Below are 22434 nucleotides of genomic sequence, written 5' to 3'. Positions count from 1 at the left end.
TATCAGGCGAAACCCAAACCGAAACCGAAGTAATCAGTTATTTGAATATGCAAACAGTTCGGTTTTCGGTTTTTCGGTTAATTTCGGTTTCGGTTCGGTTATTTTCGGTTTCGGTTCGGTTATTTTCGGTTTTTTCCAATTATGTGTTGACATTGCAAAAAGAAATTAAAAAATGAAAATGTATATTTTAAGTTTGTATAAGAACGTGTTATAGTACCACAGTTCATATATATATATATATTGAATTCAAAAACAAAAAATAGGCACGTGTTATGTGGAACTATACGAATACAAAGTCGCTAAATATAGTTTAAAAATTAAAAAAGCATTAAAAGTTTAGTCCAGATCTTCATCATCATCTTATTTATTTATCTTAAACGTTTAGTCCATTCCTCCTAATCTTGATAAACTTTATCATAATCAATATGTTCGGTTCGGTTTTTTTCGGTTTTTTAAAAATGGATAACCGAATCGAAACCGAAATTTTGGTTTTTCAAAAAAACAAAAAATTAACTGTCGGTTAATGATTCGGTTCGGTTTTTCCGATACGGTTTTTTCGATTAATTCGATTTCGATTCCGTTAATTCGGTTTTCTACTCGTTCCTAATTTATGCATCTCTAATACTCAGCCAAAGACTTTCCTAGAAAGGCAAATTATACATTCTATTCTTGGAAAAGGTTTCTTTCCTTACTGTCAACCACCCAAAAAGGCAAAATGATTGGCCAGTGGGTTGGTCCCCAAAGACACTTTGTCGGGGTATGGTACTAAGAACCCTAATTTATTGTGTTTTGGGCTTATTTTATTATATGGGCTAATACATTTGTTTTTGGGCTGAGGGGGTTTTGTGAAGGTAACCCTAACTGGGCTAGGCCCATTAGGGTACTATGATGGTGGCCATGAGGCTCCCTATATAAGGAGGTCTCCACCTCCTTATCAAGGGTTGGCAAATAGCTCAATAAGAGCCACCACCATATTTTTGTTTCTGTGAACAAGAGATCCTCTGGATTTCTTAGCGGTCACCTCCACACCCCCAAAAGTCACAGCAGATCACAGCAGCGGTCGGAGCAGAAGCAAGCAAGTCGTGGTTCGTTCATCTCAAAATCCGTGGAAACATCGTCATGGATCAGGTAAGATTCATTTCATGATTCGACATTGGCGCCATCCGTGGGACGGCAATGAACCACACTTCGCTTCTCGTTTCGGCCCTCCGATCTGTCCATCAGCATCTCAGATCTACGGATCTGTTCATCAGATCTACGGATCTGTTCATCAAGATCTACAGATCTGTTCATCAAGATCTCAGATATACGGATCAATATTCCAGATCTGTTCATCAATATTCCAGATCTGTTCATCAATATCTCAGATCTGTTCATCAATATTCCAGATCTGTTCATCGATATCTCAGATCTACGATTTCTTCTCTCAGATATGTTCTTCCGTAGATCTAAAAAATATTTCCAGATCTGGAAATACTATCAGATCTGTTGGAAGAAATACACAGGAAGAAATACTATCGGATCTGAACAATGATCTGGAAATACACAGGAAGAAATACCCGATATTTTGGGGAAAACCCTCATATCTGTGCTGAATCAGATCTGGGTTCGCTCACGCGTCAAGCATGCTCAAACATCAAGCATGCTCAAACATGCGCGCAGGCACCGAGCGCGCGAAAGGTCAACCCACAAGATACAGACCGAGGCTTAAAATCAAGATGTCATGAACACAGCCAAAACCTATGCTCATGGCGCATAGCACATGCTCAAGCATGCTCAAGCATCAAGCATGCTCAAACATTTGCATGCTCACGCATCAAGCATGCTCAAGCATCAAGCATCCTCACGCATCGATGCTCAAGCATCAAGCATGCTCATACATCAAGCATGCTCAAACATCTAAGTATGCTCACGCATCGATGCTCAAGCATCAAGCATGCTCACGCATCGATGCTCAAGCATCAAGCATGCTCACGCATCAAGCATGCTCGAGCATCAAGCATGCTCGAACATCAAGCATGCTCACGCATCACGCATGCTCACACATCACAGATGCTCACGCATTCAAAATCTCTAGATCATGCGCGCCACCGCGGATCAACTTCGGATTCCGCATGCGCGCTCCCGGCGATCACTCTTCGCCACAACGATTTGCATTCGCGCGCACCGCATACATGTTTTTGCATACATGTTTCACACTTCCTTTCATTAATTTGAGCAATATGACAACATTATATTGACATCAAACTAAAAATAAAACGAAGTAAAACATACATGCGCGAGCTTCAAGCTCAAACGCGTTGACGAGTCTTAACTCTAAAACGTCAGGGCCTTAGCCCAAAAATATGAGCCTTAGCTCAAACTTAAAAGTTGGGAATCCTCATAAACCCACAGGCCTCGCGCCAAGGGTGGAATACTCATAGACCCACAGGCCTCGCGCCAAGGGTGGAATACTCATAGACCCACAGGCCTCGCGCCAAGGGTGGAATACTCATAGACCCACAGGCCTCGCGCCAAGGGTGGAATACTCATAGACCCACAGGCCTCGCGCCAAGGGTGGAATACTCATAGACCCACAGGCCTCGCGCCAAGGGTGGAATACTCATAAACCCACAGGCATCGCGCCAAGGGTGGAATACTCATAAACCCATATGGCTACGCGCCATACTAAAAGGTTCGGCCACGAGCCGCGCAAGCACCTGTGACATCATTATTATTATCTGGCCGTTTGTGCCTCCATTATTATTTTGAAGACAAGCCGGGATAGTCATCCTGCGCAGAAGAGGCCCTTGTCGGCCAGTCATTATCGTCATATTACAGCTCGTAAGCCGCCTCGCGCGCCAGCTTCTTTATTGTTACAGCTCGTAAGTCGCCATGCGCGCAGGCTCTTATTACTCTCAGCTCGTAAGTCGCCTCGCGCGCAGGCTTTTATTATTCTCAGCTCGTAAGTCGCCTCACGCGCCAGCTTTATTATTCTACAGCTCGTAAGTCGCCTTGCGCGCCAGCTTCATTATTCTACAAGCTCGTAAGTCGCCTCGCGCGCCAGCTTCTTTATTATTACAGCTCGTAAGTCGCCATGCGCCCAGGCTCTTATTATTCTTAGCTCGTAAGTCGCCTCACGCGCCAGTTCATTATTCTACAAGCTCGTAAGTCGCCTCGCGCGCCAGCTTCTTTATTATTACAGCTCGTAAGTCGCCATGCGCGCAGGCTCTTATTATTCTTAGCTCGTAAGTCGCCTCACGCGCCAGCTTTATTATTTTACAGCTCGTAAGTCGCCTCGCGCGCCAGCTTCTTTATTACTACAGCTTGTAAGTCGCCATGCGCGCAGGCTCTTATTATTCTTCGCTCGTAAGTCGCCTCACGCGCCAGCTTTATTATTTTACAGCTCGTAAGTCGCCTTGCGCGCCAGCTTCATTATTTTACAGCTCGTAAGTCGCCTCGCGCGCCAGCTTCTTTATTACTACAGCTCGTAAGTCGCCATGCGCGCAGGCTCTTATTATTCTTCGCTCGTAAGTCGCCTCACGCGCCAGCTTTATTATTTTACAGCTCGTAAGTCGCCTTGCGCGCCAGCTTCATTATTCTACAAGCTCGTAAGTCGCCTCGCGCGCCAGCTTCTTTATTATTACAGCTCGTAAGTCGCAATGCGCGCAGGTTCTCATTATTCTACAAGCTCGTAAGTCGTCTCACGCGCCAGCTTTATTATTTTACAGCTCGTAAGCCGCCTTGCGCGCCAGCTTCATTATTCTACAAGCTCGTAAGTCGCCTTGCGCGCCAGCTTCATTATTCTACAAGCTCGTAAGTCGCCTCGCGCGCCAGCTTCTTTATTATTACAGCTCGTAAGTCGCCATACGCGCAGGCTCTCATTATTCTACAAGCTCGTAAGTCGCCTCACGCGCCAGCTTTATTATTCTACAGCTCGTAGGTCGCCGCGCGCGCCAAGCTTTATTATTCTTAGCCCGTAAGTCGCCGCACGCGCCAGCTTTATTACTCTCAGCTCGTAAGTCGCCTCGCGCGCAGGCTTTTATTATTCTCAGCTCGTAAGTCGCTTCGCGCGCAGGCTTTTGTTATTATTATAGCTCATAAGTCGCCTCGCGCGCAAGCTTTATTATCAGGCCCCGCGCCACTATTATTATGATGCGTGCTATATCTTATTCATACTAGTGCACCATCATCATCATAAGGATCACAAAATGTCACCATCATGGAGAAAACCTCCCAAAACTCAAAGACAAGGCCGAAGAAAAGGGAAGAAACCGCCTCACGATCTAGCACACCTTATAAAGTCCAGTGCTCCACCTAAACGCTTGCACGCCTAGGAGCAACACTGGACTTGGGGGGCTTGTCGGGGTATGGTACTAAGAACCCTAATTTATTGTGTTTTGGGCTTATTTTATTATATGGGCTAATACATTTGTTTGTGGGCTGAGGGGGTTTTGTGGAGGTAACCCTAACTGGGCTAGGCCCATTAGGGTACCATGATTAGAGGTGGACAACAAAACCGGTTCCTGGAACCGGTTCGGTGGAACCGAACCGTAACCGAACCGGTTCCTACCCGTTTTTCGTAGGAACCGGTTCGGTTCCGTTTCAACCCGACGATCCGGGACCGGTTTGACATGTTTGGAGGTGGACCGAGTAGGAACCGGAACCGAACCGGAACCGGTTCTGGAACCGGTTCGACCGTAACCGGTTCGGAACCGGTTATAGCCGTTGGAGTGGTTCTAGCCGTTGGGAAACGGTTTTATGGCCGTTTTTTGACCGTTGGGGTCAAAAATTGCCGTTTTTTGGCTCCCCAAACACCCCACTATTACAGGTATTTGGTGTAATGGGTTCATCACAACACTCAAAACGCAAACCCGAACGCAAAAAAATACAAAAAAACGCTATTACAACGTTCTGAGTTCTCTAATCTCTTGTTTTCTCTTCTTCTATATTCATATTTGTTGTTATGGCTGCCTCACAATCATCGGTTGGTCAAGGTTCCACCGCCGGACCAAGTTTCGTTCGTATTGTACCTCATAATCGTAATCAAGAGATTTGGTGCAATTGGGATTTGGTTGAATTGAGTGACCATTCATTGAAGGCTCGGTGCAAGTTTTGTGGGATTTATTTAAACCCACTTTCGAATTCAAATTTGAAGAAACACATCGAAAGACCGTATTGCAGGGCGTTGAAACAGAACGTCGAGTCGCAACAAACGCAAATGGATAGTGAAGGCGGAATATTTACATACCAAATTGATCGAGTTCAAGATCGTATGGCGAAGTTTGTGATTCAAGAAGCTTTGCCGTTTAGCCACTTCGACAACCCTCGCTTAACCGCCATGATTCGAGATACGCTTCAACCACAATACACTCACGTAAGTCGTCATACTCTTAAACGTTATTGTTTAAAATTGTGGAAGAAGGCCAAAGAGGTACTAATTGCATATTTTGAAAATATAAATACGGGAATAAACTTAACTACTGATGTTTGGTCGGTGTAACACCCCGACCAAAGGCGGATTATACATCGGGGCGCCACATATTGTTTCATTACTCGTGACACTATTGGGTGTCAATATTTAATAAATACATTCATTCGCGCACGCGCAAAGTAAACAAGATAACATAAAACATCATAAATCAATATATTATAAATCATAATATTCGAACAGCAAAGACTTGTCTTGATACATTTTAATCTAGGTCCAAAATAAAGAAAACTTCCTATGTGTCCACAAGCTCCGGAACAGCTACTGCAAACCTGAACATGTGTTAAAATAAACGTCAAACACTTGCGTGTTGGTGAGAAATCAAGTTTAATACAATACATAGATAACAATAAATCTGCGCGCAACACGTGTATGTCTGGTGTTTAACAAGGGTGCAATCAGATTGTGATCAAGCCTAGATAGATCATAGCTCATAGTTCATAGTTCAATCCGTGCTCCCAATTGAGCACAAAAACGAGAAAACATCTGTGCAAGTGTAAACAAAGAAAACCGTAAACGATAGGTCTCCCGTGTTCATCTAATGGATCCATGAAAACTGCGGAATAGGCCGAACAAAGCGGTTAATGATACACACATACAAATAAACAGCCAAGTAAACGTCCTCAACACATGGGATACTGCGCGACTAAAGCTCATAAACAAGTTTAAGACTCTAAGTTTGTATGAACACATGAACATCCCAAAACATTAAAAGCAAAAAGGGATTAGGTACGAGATTACTCACTTGATAGACGATGCGGTGTAAGATAAAGCAAGAACCAACTTTAAACAAGCACAAGTTAACCTATAATTAAAGATTATTGTTTTAACGATCTGTTTTAAGTCTTGATTATAAGTTAGCATAATTAATAAGTAAATTATTATATATAATATATATATATTACCGGAAGAGCAGGACAGAACAGGGAGGAAGACGGAGGCAGAGAGGGAGGCGGCAGAGAGAGCAAGGAGAACAGGAGAGATTAAGTGTTTTGTGTGTGTAGTGTTAGGAAAATATTATTATTTATAGAGAAACCCTAGGGAACACAATCCCTAGAAAAAGGGGAAAAGATCTCAAAAAGTAAAAGATTCCAAAAGCAAAAGATATCAAAAGATATGGCAGCAGGGAAAAAGAGAAAAAGCTGACAGGGAACAGTAAAAAGGCATGGGCAGGTCAGTTAAAGGTACTGGTCAAGCATGGAAAAAGCAGATCTCAAAAGATAATGTCAGTCGCTTTTTCTGCCAACCAATGGGGTTGGTGCGCATGCTGCGCCGAAAGTAACTTTTCAGACATAAAGCAGATTAGGTCAACAGCACAAAAGATAAGACAACACAAAAGCAAACGGCTAGATTAAACAGAAGAAAACTCAAAGGGTTTAGCGCGAGAAGGCTCGAGCGCGAAGGCAGACACAGAAGGTCAAGAGAGCGCGAGCGCGAAGGCAGACACAGAAGGTCAAGAGAGCGCGAGCGCGAAGGCAGACAGAACCAACCTTAACGCGTCGCGGGAAGAACTACATTTCTAAGCGCGCCGCGGGAAGAATCACATTTCTTAGCGCGCCGCGGGAGGAACTAAAATTCCTAGCGCGCCGCGGGAAGAACTATATTTCTTCGCGCGTCGAGGGATGAACTACGATTCTTAGCGCGCTGCGAGAAGAACTACAAATCCTTAGCGCGTCGCGGGAAGAACTACCGTTCTTAGCGCGCTGCGAGAAGAATTACAATTCTTAGCGCGCTGCGAGAAGAGTTCGTCTCGCGTATCGCTGAAACAGGTGGTCTTCACGCAGGATTCCTTGTAAGGGGTCTGGCGCGTGGAGCTGCGCAGACAACCTTAGGCGGGAAGGAACAAAGGACAAGCAAAGAGTTAGAAGAAAAAGAGGGAAACAAGGCGGAAAGAGAGAAGGAGAGGGACGGGACGGCGGAAAGAAAGAGAGAGAAAGAGGCGGGAAGGAAAATATATATTATTATTAAAAGTAAAATATAAGTATAAATAAATACTAGATCATAAAAGAAAGAGATCGGGTCAGAGAAACGGGTACCTGGGTCGGGTCGGATCGGGGCAGATGTCACAGTCTCCCCTACTTTAAGAAATTTCGTCCCGAAATTTATCTCAAAGTAGGTTGCGCAGAGAACAGGTGCGGGTACTTGATCTTTATTTGATCTTCCCTTTCCCATGTAAACTCGGCTCCGCGCCTGGACTCCCAGCGAACTTTCACGATAGGGATACGACTGCGCTTGGTTTGCTTTACCTCGCGATCCATAATCTCAACAGGCTTCTCAACGAAATGCATAGTTTCATCAACTTGAACTTCATCAAGTGGAATGTGAAGGTTCTCGTCAGCTAAACACTTCTTGAGATTGGATACATGGAACGTTGGATGCACATTACTGAGCGCGGGCGGCAGGTCTAGTCTGTAGGCAACTTTTCCTACACGCGCGAGAATCTTGAATGGACCAACATATCGAGGAGCAAGCTTACCTTTCTTCCCAAAGCGGACAACACCCTTCCAGGGCGACACTTTGAGGAGAACAAGATCACCAACTTGAAATTCGAGAGGCTTCCGCCTACGATCTGCGTAACTCTTCTGTCGGCTTCTGGCAGTCAGCAGATGATCACGGATCTTGGCGATTTTATCGGTTGTCTCTTGAACAAGTTCGGGTCCTGTGATTTGAGTTTCACCCACTTCGCTCCAACAAATCGGGGAGCGGCACTTACGACCGTAAAGTGCTTCAAATGGGGCCATACCGATACTGGAATGATAGCTGTTATTATAAGAGAACTCGATCAAAGGCAGGTGCGAATCCCAATTACCTCCAAAATCAAGAACACAAGATCGGAGCATATCCTCAAGAGTTTGAATAGTTCGCTCAGACTGACCGTCAGTCTGAGGATGATATGCCGTACTCATGTCCAAGCGAGTTCCTAGCGCAGATTGGAGAGATTTCCAAAAGCGAGATATAAAACGGCCATCGCGATCGGATATGATGCTCAAAGGAGTACCATGGCGGCAGACAATTTCCTTGACATAAAGCTGCGCGAGTTGCTCAACACGGTAGTTTTCACGAATGGGCAGAAAGTGAGCAGACTTAGTCAAACGATCCACTATTACCCAAATGCTATCATGTTTGCTTGCTGTCAAAGGTAACTTGGTAATAAAGTCCATCGCTACACATTCCCATTTCCACGTAGGAATTTCTGGTTGTTCGAGCAAACCAGATGGGCGTCGGTGTTCAGCTTTCACTTTAGAACAAGTCAGACATTTAGCTACGAACACAGCAATATCCTTTTTCATACCGGGCCACCAATAAGTAGTGCGCAAATCCTTGTACATCTTATCAGCGCCAGGATGAACGGAATATCGAGATTTGTGCGCCTCACTCAGGATATCAGCGCGAAGATTCTCATCAAAGGGAATCCAGATGCGATTGAGATAGCAGAGAATTCCACTCAGATTAGGGACAAAATGCGCTTCCGCGCCACACGCTAACTCGGCGCGAAGGTTACCATTACTGATGGATGCGCGCTGCGCGTCACGAATACGCGATTCAAGGTTGCTTTGAATCGGCGCGAAGTGAAGCTGGGTGCGCGGCAAGATACAGTTAAGTTGGCAGGGTTTTCGGCTGAGCGCATCGGCTACCACATTAGCCTTACCAGGATGATACCGGATCTCACAATCGTAATCGCTGATGAGTTCGTTCCATCGGCGTTGCCTCATGTTAAGTTCCTTCTGATCAAAGATATGCTGAAGGCTTTTATGGTCAGTGTAGAGGATACACTTAGTACCATAAAGGTAGTGTCTCCAGATTTTCAAGGCAAAAACAACTGCACCAAGTTCGAGGTCGTGAGTTGTATAATTCTTTTCATGAACCTTAAGTTGCCTTGATGCATAAGCGATAACCTTGCCTCGTTGCATAAGAACACAACCGAGACCTTGGTTGGAGGCATCGCAGTACACGACAAAATCATCATTACCCTCAGGTAGCGCAAGAACAGGAGCTTCACACAACAATCGCTTGAGCGATAGAAAGGCTTCTTCTTGCTTCGAGCCCCAAATATACGGTTTACCTTTGTGCGTTAAAGCTGTTAAAGGCAATGCGATCTTTGAGAAGTTCGAAATGAAACGCCGGTAATAACCAGCTAAGCCCAGAAAGGAACGGATCTCGGTAGGAGTGGATGGCGTAATCCAGTTCTTGATTGCTTCAATCTTGGATGGGTCGACATGGATACCCATCTTGTTCACAACATGGCCAAGAAACTGTACTTCATCCGACCAAAATTCACACTTGGAGAGCTTGGCAAAGAGCTGCTCGGTTCGAAGCTTTTGCAACACCAACCGAAGATGTTGCTCATGCTGGGCCTTGGTCTTAGAATACACCAGAACATCATCGATAAACACGATCACAAAACGGTCCAAGAAAGGCCTACACACCCGATTCATTAGATCCATGAAAACGGCGGGTGCGTTGGTTAGACCGAAGGACATGACCAAGAATTCAAAATGGCCATAACGAGTTCGAAAAGCAGTCTTCGGAACATCTTCATCGCGGATGCGCAACTGGTGATAACCAGAGCGGAGATCAATCTTCGAGAAACAAGAGGCACCTTGGAGTTGATCAAAGAGGTCGTCAATACGCGGTAAAGGATACCGGTTTTTAATGGTGAGTTTGTTCAACTCGCGGTAATCAATACACATGCGAAACGATCCATCTTTCTTTTTAACGAACAACACTGGAGCACCCGAGGGCGAAGAGCTAAGGCGGATGAATCCTTTAGCAGTCAACTCTTGAAGTTGGCTTGCCAATTCTTGCATCTCAGCGGGCGCAAGACGGTAAGGAGATTTAGCTACGGGGGAAGCACCAGGGACAAGATCAATACGGAACTCGACTTCACGAGCGGGAGGGATACCAGGAAGATCATCAGGAAAAACTTCAGGGAAATCACGCACAACGGGGATATCGCGAAGCTTCTTTTCTTCAGCAGGTTTAACCACATGGGCTAAAAATGCAATACGCTTCTTCCGCATGAGTCTTTGGGCTTCGGCGCAAGACATAAGCTTAAGACCACTGGAGGGTTTTTCGCCGTAGATGTGAAGATCACCATTTTCTCGAGGAATGCGAATCAACTTCTTGGCGTAAATAACTTCGGCGCGATTATTCGAAAGCCAATCCATACCAATGATAACATCAAAACTTCCAAGAGGCATGGGGATGAGGTCGATTAGAAAATCGTTTTCGTTAAGGTTAAGCGTACAATCCTTAATCACCGAGTTAATTAAAACAGTTTCGCCATTAGCCAATTCAACTGAAAAATCTTCTTTTAAATCGCTGCGCGGTCGCGCAAGCTTCTGCTCGAAGGCGCGAGAGATAAAACTTCGATCGGCGCCAGTATCAAAAAGTACAGAAGCATAAAATCCGTTAAGCAAAAATGTACCATTAACTACGTCATTATTCGCTTGCGCTTGGTGCGCGGTTATGTTAAAAGCTCGTCCACGCGTCACTTGGTTCGAAATCTGGTTCACCGGATTCGCTTGTGTAATCTGAACTTGTAGTCTTGGGCACGCGTTCCGGAAATGACTGGGATCACCGCAGTTAAAGCACGATCTGGGTCGTGGGTTTTGGTAGGTTGGTTGTGGATTCTGCGGGTAGACTGGTGGTGTTGGCGCAATTGGGTTGGCGAGAGGGACTCTACAGTATTCAGCAGAGTGACCAACGCGGCCACATCGGTTACATTGTCGACACGGGGTTTGGGTTGGGTGGTGAAGTCTACAGGTTGGGCAAAAGGGTTGATTTCCTGTGTAAGGTTTCTTAGTTGGCGGGGCAGGGAGTGCTGGATTGGTTAAGGCATAGTTGTGGGCTACATGAGGTGTTGGGTAGGCTGACAGTGGGTTAGGCGCGTAAACTGGAGGTTGATAAATGGGTTGCTGGACAATGGGCGGGTTGGTAAGCGCATAGGCCTTGCGCCTGCGCTTGAGGTTGTTACGGTTTGAGGGTTCAGGTTTGGTTTCTGTTGGTTCAGGGGCAGTCTTGGTGAGTTTGGTCTTTTCTGTTCCCCGCAGGAACAGGGTTCCTGCTCTGACATGGTTGTCGCTGAGCACAGCGGCCAACTCGATGGCGTCAGAGAGGGTTACTGGGTTTCTGGCCCATACAGAATCTTGAATTTCCATGGGGAGACCCCCAAGGAATTTCTCTATGGCTCGGCGGGAAGGGGTAACAAGGTGAGGGACAAGCAGGCTTAGTTCATGGAAGCGCGTCGCGTACTCGCGCGCTTCACCGCTGTACTGCTTAAGATTCCAAAATTCTTCCTCCAGGCGCTTAACTTCGTTTGGAGGGCAGAATTCTCGCGTCAGAATCTCCTTAAATTCCTCCCAGAGCATGCTAGAAGCAGTTTCTGCGCCACGCGCATGAGCTACTCCATTCCACCATGTAAGCGCTCTAGATTCCAGGACACTGGAAGCATACAGGGTTCGTCTGTCTGAGGGGCATTGGGTGTGGAGGAAAGTGTTTTCTATTTTCTCAAGCCACTGGAGCATCACGGTGGCTCCTTCAAGACCTGTGAACTTTGGAGGGTTACCCGCGTTAAAGGATTTAATGTTGTAACCAGAGGTGTTGGTATTGTTTTGGCTCAAAGCTTGGGCTATTGCGGCGGCCATTTCCTGGGAACGTTGCTGTCTACGCATGCGCGAGGCTTCTCTTCTCTGAAATCGGCGAGATAGCGGAGGCATTCTATAAAAATTTTAATTTTAGTTAATATCTTAGTTTTATCGCAAAGTATAACCTCGAAAAGCTTGGTTTCGCGAAGTCAGTTACTGTCAAAAGTTAAAGTAAAATAAATGACCCTAGATGCAGACTTAATAAAGGTAACAAATTCGAATCAAGAATCGACAATTCATGTATCACCATGACTTTCCGAATTCCCAATTTAAAATATACGGGCAAACGAGTATTGGAGATTGACGATTCATGTATCACCATGACTTTTCAATCTTCAATATAAAATACACAAGAAAATGAGTATTGGAAGTTGACAATTCATGTATCACCATGACTTTTCAAGCCTCCAACCTCAGAACGTAATCGTAAATGGAAATTGAAAATCAACTATTCAGGCATCACCATGACTTTTCGGATTTTCAAATCCCAACAAACGAATATGCAAGAAAAATCAATAAAAATCGAAATTCAGCAAAAGTCGAAATATCGCGAAATAAATCATAAAATCATATACTGCGCAAGCGCGAGCATATTCATAAATAACGAGTAATTAACAATAAGCGTGCAAACATGAGATTTCTCTCATGCGCGAGAAGGGACTCTTAGGTATTCTAGGCCGTTACGTCTAACCACCTATCCTAAAGTCAACGAGCTCTGATACCAATCTGTAACACCCCGACCAAAGGCGGATTATACATCGGGGCGCCACATATTGTTTCATTACTCGTGACACTATTGGGTGTCAATATTTAATAAATACATTCATTCGCGCACGCGCAAAGTAAACAAGATAACATAAAACATCATAAATCAATATATTATAAATCATAATATTCGAACAGCAAAGACTTGTCTTGATACATTTTAATCTAGGTCCAAAATAAAGAAAACTTCCTATGTGTCCACAAGCTCCGGAACAGCTACTGCAAACCTGAACATGTGTTAAAATAAACGTCAAACACTTGCGTGTTGGTGAGAAATCAAGTTTAATACAATACATAGATAACAATAAATCTGCGCGCAACACGTGTATGTCTGGTGTTTAACAAGGGTGCAATCAGATTGTGATCAAGCCTAGATAGATCATAGCTCATAGTTCATAGTTCAATCCGTGCTCCCAATTGAGCACAAAAACGAGAAAACATCTGTGCAAGTGTAAACAAAGAAAACCGTAAACGATAGGTCTCCCGTGTTCATCTAATGGATCCATGAAAACTGCGGAATAGGCAGAACAAAGCGGTTAATGATACACACATACAAATAAACAGCCAAGTAAACGTCCTCAACACATGGGATACTGCGCGACTAAAGCTCATAAACAAGTTTAAGACTCTAAGTTTGTATGAACACATGAACATCCCAAAACATTAAAAGCAAAAAGGGATTAGGTACGAGATTACTCACTTGATAGACGATGCGGTGTAAGATAAAGCAAGAACCAACTTTAAACAAGCACAAGTTAACCTATAATTAAAGATTATTGTTTTAACGATCTGTTTTAAGTCTTGATTATAAGTTAGCATAATTAATAAGTAAATTATTATATATAATATATATATATTACCGGAAGAGCAGGACAGAACAGGGAGGAAGACGGAGGCAGAGAGGGAGGCGGCAGAGAGAGCAAGGAGAACAGGAGAGATTAAGTGTTTTGTGTGTGTAGTGTTAGGAAAATATTATTATTTATAGAGAAACCCTAGGGAACACAATCCCTAGAAAAAGGGGAAAAGATCTCAAAAAGTAAAAGATTCCAAAAGCAAAAGATATCAAAAGATATGGCAGCAGGGAAAAAGAGAAAAAGCTGACAGGGAACAGTAAAAAGGCATGGGCAGGTCAGTTAAAGGTACTGGTCAAGCATGGAAAAAGCAGATCTCAAAAGATAATGTCAGTCGCTTTTTCTGCCAACCAATGGGGTTGGTGCGCATGCTGCGCCGAAAGTAACTTTTCAGACATAAAGCAGATTAGGTCAACAGCACAAAAGATAAGACAACACAAAAGCAAACGGCTAGATTAAACAGAAGAAAACTCAAAGGGTTTAGCGCGAGAAGGCTCGAGCGCGAAGGCAGACACAGAAGGTCAAGAGAGCGCGAGCGCGAAGGCAGACACAGAAGGTCAAGAGAGCGCGAGCGCGAAGGCAGACAGAACCAACCTTAACGCGTCGCGGGAAGAACTACATTTCTAAGCGCGCCGCGGGAAGAATCACATTTCTTAGCGCGCCGCGGGAGGAACTAAAATTCCTAGCGCGCCGCGGGAAGAACTATAATTCTTCGCGCGTCGAGGGATGAACTACGATTCTTAGCGCGCTGCGAGAAGAACTACAAATCCTTAGCGCGTCGCGGGAAGAACTACCGTTCTTAGCGCGCTGCGAGAAGAATTACAATTCTTAGCGCGCTGCGAGAAGAGTTCGTCTCGCGTATCGCTGAAACAGGTGGTCTTCACGCAGGATTCCTTGTAAGGGGTCTGGCGCGTGGAGCTGCGCAGACAACCTTAGGCGGGAAGGAACAAAGGACAAGCAAAGAGTTAGAAGAAAAAGAGGGAAACAAGGCGGAAAGAGAGAAGGAGAGGGACGGGACGGCGGAAAGAAAGAGAGAGAAAGAGGCGGGAAGGAAAATATATATTATTATTAAAAGTAAAATATAAGTATAAATAAATACTAGATCATAAAAGAAAGAGATCGGGTCAGAGAAACGGGTACCTGGGTCGGGTCGGATCGGGGCAGATGTCACAGTCGGCTCCACATGGTCTACCCGAATCTTATCTTTGTGTCACCGCTCATTGGGTAGACCCGTCATCGTGGGAAATGATGAAACGCACCATTGCTTTCGAACTCTTTGAGTATCCACATACGGGAGATAATTTGTTTGAAATTTTAGATTATGTTATAAAAACTTATAAACTAGAAAATAAAATATTTTCAATTGCATTTGATAACGCGTCGAATAATACATCGGCGGTTGATAAATTAAAATTAAAATATACGCCGATTTGCAATGGTGTATTTTTTCACTCAAGGTGTGTTGCACATATCATTAATTTAATCGTGCAAGACGGACTTGCTTCGGATGAGGTTACATCGGTTATAAACGATTTTAGAGTAATGCTACATGAAGTTTTTAAGAAAAGTAAAAAAAGACAAATGGATTATAGAAAATTTTGTAAAGATACGGGAAGAAAAGCTTTGGGAGCTAATTGGGATGTACCTCATCGATGGAATTCCACTTGCATAATGTTTCAAAGTGCTTTGAAACAAAGAGACACTTTACAAATGTTTCATTCTAGTCTTGCCGAGAATGATTTGGCAATCCCCTTTTCAAATCAGAAATGGGAAATTATCAATGACTTATCGACTTTTCTTGAAGTTTTTAAAACATCAACTACGAAACTATCGGGAACGTATTATCCGACAAGTCCCTTGGTTCTTTCGGAGTTATTTTTAATCGTTAACAATCTTAAAGAATTTGAAAATAAAAGTCCAATGTTTTCAAACATCATATTACCAATGAAGTTTAAATTAAAAAAATACTTTCTTGAATTGCCACCGATTTTTACTTGCGCCGCCGCTTTAAACCCAATGTTAAATGTTACGGGGGTTGAATGTGTGATAGACGAAATTTTTTCAGCCTTAGATATGCATGAAGTTGACCCAAACTTTTCAACAGAGGCACAAAATGATTTTAACTTGAATTTTAAATTTATGTATGACTTTTATATAAATAAATATGGGTCAAACATACACATGCCTACGCCGGGGGGGTCTTCATCAAGTTCAAGTGCTCCTAGAGTACGAGACCCCATGATTAGCCTTATGAACACCGTTCGCAACGTAACGGCTAAAAAACAAAGGGGTAACACCCCTTCAAGCGAACTAGGAAGGTATAGTGCATATGATTTCTCTACCGGTTTATCCGAAGAGGAATATGGCACTTTTGATGTTTTGGCTTGGTGGAAGGTAAAGGAAACCGAGTTTCCGATTCTTGCCACCATGGCCCGTGATTTACTAACCGCCCAAGCTTCTACGGTAGCTTCGGAATCTGCTTTTTCTCTTAGTGGCAGGGTAATATCGGTGAGAAGAACAAGACTGAATTCGGAGTCGGTGGAGATGTGCATTTGCTTGAAGGATCACTTGGACTCAATCGATCGTGTTCAACACGTAACCACTCTGGAAGACGAAACACCACTTGATGTTCGAGTGCACGACGAACAAGAAGGCGTTTCTACAAGTAATTCTGATGAATAAGTCGCCACTCAATAATTACGACGAACAAGAAGGCTTTTCTAGAAATAATATGTCACAACTTTATATTTATAAGTTTAATGTTTTGTTAGTTTGTTTTTGAATATTTTAAAACATGTAACCTTTTTTTTTGAACTTCTTAAAGTAAATAAAATGAATTTTATGTTAATTGTTTTTTTTTATTTAACATGTTATACAAATACGAATCGTATAACACCGCTCTTGATTATAATTCAGCATTTGACTTGCGTAAGCCAAAAGACTATAATACATAGCAAACTCAACAAATGTAACACGATACAGATTTAAGTTCACCATTACACGATACACGATACAGACTAATCAATTCAAACACGCTGACACTCATAGCATTAAGTTCAATATGTTGTTTACCATTGCTCTGTGGGTGAACAACAAAAGTAGCATGAGCCTCTTCAGAAATCAGAAGAACACAAATCATCACCTACACAAGCAGCGGAAACGAAAAACGAAAAAAAAAATAATATTTTACACTGTAACCGGTTGGAACCGGTTACAGTGTAAGAACCGGTTTAGGAACCGGTCAGAACCGGTTCCACCGGTTCCGGGTCCGAGGGTTGGGGAACCGGTTCGGTTCCCTAACCGGTTCGACCATGGAACCGGTTTAAACAGTGATGTTGACTAATGGAACCGGTTCTGAACCGGTTCCGGTTCCTTTGACCAACCCGATTTGATCACCTATAACCATGATGGTGGCCATGAGGCTCCCTATATAAGGAGGTCTCCACCTCCTTATCAAGGGTTGGCAAATAGCTCAATAAGAGCCACCACCATATTTTTGTGTCTGTGAACAAGAGATCCTCTGGATTTCTTAGCGGTCACATCCACACCCCCAAAAGTCACAGCAGATCACAGCAGCGGTCGGAGCAGAAGCAAGCAAGTCGTGGTTCATTCATCTCAAAATCCGTGGAAACATCGTCATGGATCAGGTAAGATTCATTTCATGATTCGACACGCTTGTCAAAGCAAATATATATTTTTTAACTCTCTTGTGTTTATTAAAGATAATGTATGATCTGTGCTTCCTGATATAAATGGGGGTTAAGATGATAACAGCTTTCTAGTGGTCATATGTATAACTTTCCTCTTATTAGACACAATGTAATTAAGAGAAGTTAGAGGTAATATTTTGTAATTGTGGTTAGTATATAACCATTTCTTGTAAACCCCCTAAAACTGTCAATGTAAATAAACGTGCTTTACTTTTCAAAAATCAAATAACCAAATAAGCAAGTTTGAAAGCCCACCCAAACAACCCCCTAAAACGGTCAAGGTAATTCTATGTGCTTGTATCATAGATTTTGGAAATAGTTGGGTTAGTTACTTACTAATGGTTGAGTTTTCATAAAACAATAGTTATCGTTCTAGCATTGAATGCTCCTTGTAAAATGTTAATACGGTATAAAGCATAGAACACCTATTAGTTGGGGTGAAAGCGGCCAACGAGAGCTTGTTGGTAACGAAGTGGATACTACTAAAAATAACCATAAAGTGGCATATAAAAATAAGAAACCAATGGAATTTCAAGTGATAGATCATGTCATGTTGAAACTATCCCCATGAAATGGAGTAAATTAGGGGTGTTTGAGATTGCTTATTTTAAGCAACTTATGATTTATTAACTTTTGAAAAAGTTAAAAGGTGTTTGGTATTATGTGTTATTGTGAGTGAATAAGTTAATAAGTTACAAAATTGTGTTTATATCAGTATCGTACGAAAACGAGCAACAAGCTGCGCCGCTAGCCCATTTTTAAATAGCAAAACTAAATCGTTAAACATAACATTAATAGAACGTGGGGTCATAACCGTAATTGAAATGAAGATTTAGGCCTTTTGGAGTTCTTGAATAATGTGGTGTACTGGTGTGTAATTTGACATGGCATGGTTTTTCTTTGAGGATTATCGTATTTCAATCCTCTTTAGTTGATGAAAATTAAGCAAAGGTACAATGGGAAAAATTTGAAATTAATAGATATATAAACATGAAAAAGGTAAAATACAAAGGAAGACAAAAATGGAAGGTGCGAGAAGGATTTGTAGTCACACAAAAAACCCAAAAAAAAGAAAGGTAAAAATAATTATGACTCAAAAGATAAATAAAAAATGAATTTTTTTTAAAATGTTTCCTTCGTCATTTTCGTTAAAAAAATGACGAAAAGACACAATTATAACTAAAAAAGACACAACAGATCGCAAAATATAACGCAATGCCGAACAAAATATAACACAATGTTGAGCAATATAACACAATATCAAGAAAAAAAAAGACACAGTGTCAAAGAAAAAAGAGACAATCAACGATGAAAATAAATACAAAACACAATGATAAACAAAAAGACACAATGATCTTTTTCACTCAACATTGTACTTTTTTTAGAACGAGAAAGACGGTGGAAATATTTTTGTGTTTTTAATTTTTTCATTTTTTATTAAATTTTGAGTTATTATTATTTTTATTTTATTTTAAGGATTTTCTATGTGACTATAAATTCTTCTCATTTTTGTCTTCCGTTACAGAATAAATTCACTACATTGACATAATCATAACATATGTTGCTTAAATTTTAAAAAAGAAAAAGAAAAAAGAAGAAAAAAGTCGCATTCAACTGGATCACAAAAAGATATTCGTGTCTATCAACAATAAATAAATAAATAAAACAATAAGAACAAAATAAATAGTAATTGCCATTTATTATTGTATGTATAGCCCCGGCCATAATGTCTACATGCCTTAACCCAACTCCAATCATATGCGTTTGCATTAAGAATGTAGACCGGCCACCCATTAGTGATCACTTGCTAACTCGTGAACAAAGCTTAATTAGTCCCGTAATATGGTAGATTTTCTGTTAATCACTAATATCGTTAACTCGTGAATACAACATATGTTTGGCTCGTTGATTACATATACCCTCTGTGAACAAAGCTTAATTAGTCCCGTAATATGGTAGATTTTCTGTTAACCATTAATATCGCTAACTCGTGAATACAACATATGTTTGGCTCGTTGATTACATATACCCTCTGGAATCAATGAAAAAGGAGTTCTCAGTGATCTATATCCTCTATGTGGTATATATATCTATATTGACTAGTGGGATGTCCGCACGATACCACGGTGAACAACACTTAAATGCTATTAATGAGCAAAGATGAGCCAAGGCTAGCTTGAGTTTGACTCGAACTTAATGAGCAGAAATTATTTTATGCTTTATAAGATTGTACAATGTATTTTAATACTTGTAATCACCTAAACTCTTAAATTTTTATATAAAATTATGTTTTTTTCCATCTTACATATGTAATATTAGTCAAGTACTCGCACGATGTAGCAGGAAACAATGACTAAAGGTTGTTAGCGAGCCAAGTCTAGCCATGCCAAGGCTAGCTCGACTCAAGTTCGCCTTGATTATTTTGATATTTAATTATTTATATAATTTGAGTACTTTTAATCATATTTTTGTGCAACATATAAGAAGCAAAAAAAAAAAAAAAAACAAACAAATAAATGTAGACATTATGGCCGGGGCTATACATATAATAAGCCCCTCATATATTTAAACCGTTCCATCTGCTTTAAAAAAAATTATATTGAAATGCCGATAACAATAAGTCCGTTTAAATAGATATGTTTGGGTTTTTTAATCATATTTTTATAAAACACATATGAAGAAAACCAAAAAGAATAAAGTTGAATAAAAGTGGATAAACATGAAGGATCAAACTTGTAACTAATTCTTAAATTAACAAATTTTAAGTAAAGTTGAGATACCATACTTATAATTATATTTATAGAATTCAAATGACTTGAATGATATATTTGTTTATAAGATGAGTTCATATATTTTTATACATGTACCTTATGCAACTAAATGTGTAAAACACTTATAATTAAGTATTTTAATTTGCTCTTGTTTCATGCATTATATATATATAATATATATACAGATAACACAATATATACATGTACATAGAAAAAGACGGTCTTAACATTTATTTGCTTGATTAAAGATTAAGGTACTTAATGAATGGCAATTGTATATGAGGGATAGAGGTCGACATAATGTGTGGAGCCGTGAAGGGGGGTATATGGGCATCTAATGATTAGCCATCACTTTATTGGCAGCTAAGCTGGGACCATCTCCCCCTTCTCTTATTTTTCTTCTCTTCCACATATATACTAATGAAACAAGATAATGTAAATATAATAACTTATGCAAGAAAGGGTGAGATATTTAATGAGATTCTGTTACTATGTTACAATTCATTGGAACGTTTTTACTATATGAAAAATACTACCTGTTAGAATTCGAATATTACACCGGATTTGTCAAATGATAAAAATAAATAAGGTTCATCATTTTAATTATGACTCTCAAGATACTTATGAATTAAAGTGCTAAAGTTGCGTAGTTAGTCAAATTTCAGGTATGCAAATAACACTTAACTCAATAATGAATAAAATACATATGCTATAACCCAATTGACAAAATGGTTTTGATCCATCACCCATGATTAAGGCTGTAACACCCCAACTCGGAACGGGCTAACGTGTTACTATTACAGATATCAAATCAACGCCACAATCCAAATACAACAAAAATTAATGCAACCTACGTCATATTATTAAACAAAATGAATTAACTTTAAGAAGCTTGAACTTCATTTTTTTTATCTCTCATCACTAAATTCCCAGAATCCCGGATTACCTGAAAACAAAATAAGAAAAACAAAACAAGAAAACACGGCTGAGCCAAAAATTGCCCAGTAACGGAAAGAACAATAGTATAGGTAAGGACAGACGTAAGAGAATAAATATACGAACTTCAATTCAAACTCGATACCAACCCTTTATACCTAAACATATACTTAATAAAATTCGGATGTATGATCCGACACTTGGCCAGAACATGGTCAAACGCATGCGGAAATATATCAGGACTATAACAAAAACACCCAGAGCCAGAAACATATAACTTGTAACATATAATGTGTGACGTGTAACATATAACGTGTAACATTTAACTGAACTATAATTAAATGCGAAACATAATCCGATACACGATCGGGACGTAATCTGAATATACTCAAATTTAACCAAATGCGTATACACATATCAAAACGGACCAGAAATATAGCGAAACAAAATATAATTACTAAAATACACGACGATGATGTTAAAATAAATAGGTCGTGTAATACGGAAGCACCCAGAGCCTAAACAGAGGGGTACACAGCTAGCTAGTCCATGCACCAAGGAGACGGTGTGGGTGGCGTGCACACATTGTTCCATCTCAAACAGAAGTCAGGAGTCAGGAGTCGGAGCTAAGATCGATCTATACGCCTCTAAGTGGCCAACGTACTACATGAGTACTTTCAGAGACGCCGTGAACTTTGATTACGCACTGTCACGATAAGTGCCATGTCAGGAGTCAGGAGTCAGGAGTCGGAGCTAAGATCGATCTATACGCCTCTAAGTGGCCAAGGTACTACATGAGTACTTTCAGAGACGCCGTGAACTTTGATTACGCACTGTCACGATAAGTGCCATGTCGTTGACGCCCCAACGACAAGTCAGAAATGCTCGGGTAACAGAGTACTGAACTAAAGTCGTATAACTAAAATATATTATATAAAATAACTGAACTCAAAATATAACCGACGCGTAACGAAAATCCGTACTACAAAGTAACGGAATAGAGTCAATACTAAAAGTGAACAAAAACAGTAACCGTACTACAATGTAACAAAATAAAATTTATACTATGAGTGACAGAAACCAGAATCCGTACCTTGGTTTAGCACGGAAAGCAAAACAACTCAACTCGCCATTTAACAACAAAGAAAACCTACACGGATTAAAATATACGGAGTTCAACCTATATATCTTATTTATCTGTTGAGTGATTTTCCGACGACATAAACAAGAACTCTTGTCCGTAAACATTCATTATAGGTACTTTATTTGAATCTCTCAGTTTTG

Source organism: Bidens hawaiensis, unplaced genomic scaffold (genome assembly GCF_021521415.1).
Source record: "Bidens hawaiensis isolate Kalapana, Puna unplaced genomic scaffold, B.hawaiensis_p1.1 tig00005061_1, whole genome shotgun sequence".
NCBI lineage: Eukaryota > Viridiplantae > Streptophyta > Magnoliopsida > Asterales > Asteraceae > Bidens > Bidens hawaiensis.
This window is presented reverse-complemented; position numbering follows the sequence as displayed.